Source organism: Globicephala melas, chromosome 4, assembly GCF_963455315.2.
Source record: "Globicephala melas chromosome 4, mGloMel1.2, whole genome shotgun sequence".
In the NCBI taxonomy this organism is placed as follows: domain Eukaryota; kingdom Metazoa; phylum Chordata; class Mammalia; order Artiodactyla; family Delphinidae; genus Globicephala; species Globicephala melas.
This window is the reverse complement of record NC_083317.1, coordinates 55,905,245-55,911,612: the sequence shown is the minus strand read 5'-3', so window position 1 is coordinate 55,911,612 and position 6,368 is coordinate 55,905,245.

Genomic DNA, 6,368 nt, shown 5'->3' with positions numbered 1-6,368 from the left:
AAAGTCCTAAAGATCCCTGTATTTTTATAAACAGGTGAGCGAAGGAGACTGAAAATGGGTGGGTCAGAGATAAGATGAGAACTTGGCATTATGATCAATTGGGAATAGGATTGTCTTAATCAGTTTGGGCTGCTATAACAAAGTATCAGAGACTGGGTAGCTTAGGAACAAACAGAAATTTACTTCTCACAGTTCTGGATGCTGGAAGTCTGAGATCAGGGTGCCAGCATGGTCAGATTCTGGTGAGGACCCTCTTCCAGGTTGCAGACAACTGACTTCTCCTTGTATTCTCACATGGTGGAAGGAAAACTAGCAAGCTCTCTGGCCTCTTCTTAGGAAAGCACTAGTCATTCATGAGGCCTCCACCCTCATAACCTAATTACTTCCAAAGGCCCCACTTCCAAATACCATTACAGTGGGGATTAGATTTCAACATATAAATGTGGGAGGGGGGGACACAAATAATCAGTCCATAATAGTTGATGAAGATGTAGGGAAGGGCATCATCACTAGCATGGTATGATATGAGAGGCCCAGTGAAGAATAAGAGAAAAATTCTTTCCTTTATTACATTTACCTCCTTCCCCACCCACCACTCTCAGGTGTTGCTGCAACTGTTTTCTTTATTTTCCTGACCACCTTCAAGAAAGAGGCCTATGTAAAATGGTCTCTCTGACTACCCTTCTTTGGGAAACTCACGTTTTATTTGCCCCATAAGCCTCTGAGGTTAGTGAAAAGCCCCCAGTCAATACAGATGAGCAAGAGAAGGAATTGTTATGAGCAGCTAAGAGCATCCCCTGGTTTAGAAACTTTGACTAAATAAACTCCAGGTATGTTGACCATAATCTGGTTCCTACAAAGGCTGCATCTTTGTCCTCACAATGCTCCTCTCCATCATGTCTCCATTGTGAAGAGACCAGAGGATAAAGGGAGTGATCTGTTTAAGATCTACTGGACTTCAGGATCCACCCAAAGTGATTGCTACTTTGAGAGCTGGTATATAGAAGAGTTTTTTTTTCAAAGAAAATGATGCAGAGTGCTTGCTTCCTTCCCATGCCAGTTAAAGTAGATGTAACTCTTGGGTTTATATGCTCTGAAGTAAAAATAAGCCAGCAGTGCTTCAAAATGGAATTTTCTTGCAGTAAGGGTCAAGAGAGAGTCACAAGGGAGCAAATAGAAGCTTCCTTCTGTGTTGCTTCATTTCTTTTTCCCCTAGAAGATAGATGCTAACTTAGAAGCTGTCCCTTTCAAAGTGATACATACCCTCATGACTATGAAGCTGAATTTCCAGAAGTAGAGAAATTTGTTAAAAGAGAAAAAAATCTAAAAATCCATATTTACACATTCTTTGGCATCATCTGAGCCAGCAATGTTTAAGCTATTTCTCAGTGATCAAGAAATGGATCTTTCTATTATTTTTTATTTATTTGCTTTTTTCTTGTGGTATAGTTGATTTATAATATTTTATTAGTTTCAAGTGTACAATATAGTAATTCAATATTTTTATAGATTATACTCCAGTTAAAGTTATTATAAAATAATGGCTATATTTCCCTGTACTATGCAATATATCCTTGTTGCATATTTATTTATTTATTTATTTCTTGCGGTACGCGGGCCTCTCACCTCTGTGGCCTCTTCCGTTGCGGAGCACAGGCTCCGGACGCGCAGGCTCAGCGGCCGTGGCACACGGGCCCAGCCGCTCCGCGGCACGTGGGATCCTCCCGGACCGGGGCACGAACCCGCGTCCCCTGCATCGGCAGGCGGACTCTCAACCACTGTGACACCAGGAAAGCCCCATATTTATTTTATACATAGCAGTTTGTGTCTCTAAATCCCATACCCCTACCTTGCCCCTCCCCATTTCCCTCTCCCAACTGGTAACCACTGTTTTATTCTCTATATCTATGAGTATGTTTCTGTTTTGTTATATACATTTGTTTGATTTTTTAGATTCCACATATAAGTGATAACAGAGTATTCTCTGACTTATTTCACTAAGCATAATACTCTCTCAGTCCATCTACATTGTTGCAAATGGCAGAACTTCATTCTTTTTTATGGCTGAATAGTATTCTTGTGTGTATGTATATGTAAATATACAACATATAGATATAACATCTTCTTTATTTATTTATTTGTCGATGGACACTTAGATTTCTTCCATAGCTTGGCAGTTGTAAATGAACATTGGGGTACATGTATCTTTTCAAAATAGTGTTTTCGTTTTCTTCAGGTATATACCCAATTGTGGAATTGCTAGATCATATGGTAGTTCTATTTTTAGTTTTTTGAGGAGCCCCTGTACTGCACCAACTTACATTCCCACCACAGTGTATAAAAGATCTCTTTTCTCCACATCCTCGCCAACATTTGTTATCTGTAGACTTTTTGATGATAGCCATTTTGACAGGTGTGAGGTGATATGTCATTGTGTCTTTTTTTTTTTTTTTTTTGCGGTACACGGGCCTCTCACTTTTGTGGCCTCTCCCCGTTGCGGAGCGCAGGCTCAGCGGCCATGGCTCACGGGCCCAGCTGCTCCGCAGCATGTGGGATCTTCCCGGACCGGGGCACGAACCCTTGTCCCCTGCACCGGCAGGCGGACTCTCAACCACTGCGCCACCAGGGAAGCCCCATTGTGTCTTTTTTAATAAATTAAAAAAAAAATTATTTATTTATGTATTTATCTTTGGGTGCATTGGGTCTTCGTTGCTGCATGCAGGCTTTCTCTAGTTGCAGCGAGCTGGGGCTACTCTTCGTTGTGGTGTGCGGGCGTCTCATTGCGGTGGCTTCTCCTGTTGCAGAGCGTGGGCTCTAGGTGCATGGGCTTCAGTAGTTGTGACACATGGGCTCAGTAGTTGTGGCTTGCAGGCTCTAGAGTGCAGGCTCAGTAGTTGTGGCACACGGGCTTTGTTGCTCTGCAGCATGTGGGATCTTCCTGGACCAGGGCTCGAACCCGTGTTCTCTGCATTGGCAGGCGGATTCTTAACCGCTGCATCACCAGGGAAGCCCCTGTCATTGTGGTTTTGATTTGCATTTCTCTGATGATTAGTAATGTTGAGCATATTTTCCTGTGTCTGTTGGCCATCTGTATACCTTCTTGGAAGAATGTCTATTCAGGTCTGCTGCCTGAAATGGGCCTTTTAAAATCGGGCAGCTATACTTTATTTAGATGGATTTCATGTATGACTCTGAAGAGAATCTCTGCTACTTACCAGTTTGAAAAAATCTAACCTAAATAAAATAAAATAAAATAAAATGCATTTACAAATATTTGGCTTTATTTTATTTATTTAAAAAATTTTTGGCTGCACCCCACAGCATGCAGGACCTTAGTTCCCTGACCAGGGATCAAACCTGCATTGGAAGGTGGCGTCTTAACCACTGGACCACTGGGGAAGTCCCTGGCTTTATTTTAATTAAATGTAAAGTGTAGAAGTGAAACACCTAATTTTGTTCAAGGCATGAAATTTCAATTTCATACAAATAAATATAATATATATCTTTTTAATCTAAAGCAAGAATGGGATTAAAAAAATAAAATTTCTGTTCAACACAGGTGATCAAAACTAATAAACTGCACATCCTTAGCTGAAGAAATAGTGACATGTAGATGAATCATCAGATCTTGTCTTTCTTGCTTAACAAACAGAGAAACAAATTGATAACATTGGTGTGGGTGAACTTCTCATGGGAAAATACCTGTTTTAAGTACTATAGCTATTATAAGGCACATTGGCTAGAACTTGGCTATTTGATGGAATTCTGAGCTTTCAAGTTGAATTTCAATCTTGAATGTATGTCTGTTTCAGGAAAGATGGAGAGAAACTTTGGGGTGAAATGTATAATGAAAAGTATAATGTAGAGATCTAAGAGGAAACAAATCTTAATAAACTTAAGAGAAAGAGGCATTGCTGAGAGATGTAGGGAATATGTTGCTTGTGAATGTGATCCAAAAATTTAGACATACTTGATGCTACTGGAGACTTGGCAGTGAGCTAATGATTGTTAGTGCCCCATTATTATCCTGGAAAGAATTTAATTTGGATTGTTGTCAGTTAAGGTGAATTTTATACAATATATACCAAGTAGTGAATGTTAAATCATGTTACCATGGAATATAATGGGGCTATGAAAGAGAATGAGATAGCTTTACTGTTATGAAAGCTATCTGACACATATTAAGTGAAAGAGAAACTTCTAAAATAGTTCCAAGATTTACTTAACTTTATTTTCTAATTGAATCTTAATCTTAATGCATCAATATGTTGTAAACTTTATCAGTTAGTTTTTGCTGCTTAATGAACCATCCCCCAAAACATAGACACTGAAAACAATCCCTGGGCAGTTCTTTTGGTGGGGGTGTTTAGGTTCAGGACACCTCACTTACACTCTGGAGAGTACACACTACTTGGTCTAGGGGGACTCCCACTCATAAATGTGGAAGTCGGCTCCATGTCAGCTGGGCAATGACCACATAAGTTTCACCATCTCGCAGACTGGCCCAAGCTCCTTCCTATAATGGCCAGAGGGTTCCCTGTAGCAAGAGGAGGCAAGTCTTAAAGCACAGCTCTTTTTAACCCTTTGCCTAATCACATTTTCCATTTTCCAGTTGGCCAAAGCTAGTCACACAGCCAAGCACAACATCAGAGAGGGAGGGGACTTCCCAAGGGAGGGGTGTAGAGAGATGTGAACTAATTATGGCCATTATCACTATAATCCTACCACAAAGAACTCACGTGCATTAATACAAATTTGAAAATACCCCATTTTTTGTTTCCATTGATTAAAGTTTGAGAAAAAAACTTCTTTCGAGAAACTGCGTTTTTTTGTGAACTACAGTTCTTCTTTTGTATAATTAAAATGAGACTCTTTGAATCTAGGCCAAGAGGCTCTCTAAACTTAGAGCCACTGTGGTCCAAAGTCAAAGTCTATTTTAGCAGAAGTCCAATCTGGAAGTGAGACTACGTACAACAAATGTGGTTCGTTAACCTTCATTTTAATTTTTTGAATAGAGAGTTCATTCACACAGTTCAAAATTCAAGATACCAGAGTGAAAATCCTCAGTCCTCTATCCACTTTGTTCTCTCCCCAGAGAGAATCAATGTTGGAGGTACTTAAATGGTCTTCTAGAGATGCTTGTGCATATGCATAGGAACATTTATATGCATTCCCTTTCAAATATGATTTAGAACCCTTAGTCTAGTTCCCAGTCAGGCTCTCAGGAAGCCAGGGGAAAGAAGGCAAAACACCATGTGGTCGGTCTTTTGAAAAAATGTTACAAGTGAATTAACAAGTAATTGAAAATGAGTGTGGCATCAGAGTTGCCATGTTATTAATCTATAATACTAAGCGTTCACTAGCCAGGGAAGGAGATGAACAACTCAGTGCAAACACAGCTGACCTTCTGCTATTTATCATCTCCTGCATGAAGGTAAATTAGTGGATATATGATCAAAATTATAAGTTACCTAACATTAAAGTGACCTTAGATTTTTAAAAAAAGAGAAGGAGTCTTTCTAAAAAGACCACACTTTCCTGTTAGCAAAATATACTTTCTGAAACTCTAAATATAAGCAGTAAATGTTCCATAAAGTTTATTCCTATTTTAGAAATTGAACTTGCCCTTCAAGTTAGACAGTGGTATATGAGGTAATGAAATGAACAGTTGCCTATTTGTTGCATGTAAATGTGTGTTATTGAGACAGCTTAAGAATATTTTCCACCTTCGCTATTGGATTATGATCCCCCCATGCCTAGTAGATAGTAGATATTAAATAACTATGTCTTTAACATGTGAAGGAATAGCTTATACATAAAAAATCAAGTGATACTTAAGGGGGCTAGATTTCTCAGTCTTCACTTTTTTCCCACTAGATACGACTAACAGCAAAAGAAGGAGTATCATGAAGATGTTTAACCATGAAATGTAGTCATTAATAAAATTCCCACAGGTAGCGAAATTTCAGAAAGAGCACTTATCTGTAGTCTTCTTCAGCTTCCCTGAATTTTAAAGGCATAGTAAAAAGAATATTGATGTTGAAGTTAAACAGAGAAGTGGTCAAATTCTGGTTTCACCACTTAACAGCAGTGAGAAGGTAGAGTGCTTGCCCTTCCTCATCAGCAAAAGGACAGTGATGTTTCTTACCAGGCTGGGTTTTGCTTTGTGAGAGAATGTCTGTAAAACTCCTTGCAGAAAACAGATCCGTAACAGTAAATGGTAGCTATTATTGTTATTCTTAGCAGACAGGAGAGAAAGTGTGGAAAATGAAGGAGAGCCTACACCAATATTAGGCAGGAACCTTGGAAAATTATGAAGAGTTTATAGCAGGAACTGAGATAGCACTTTGTTACCTCCGGTAGCAGTT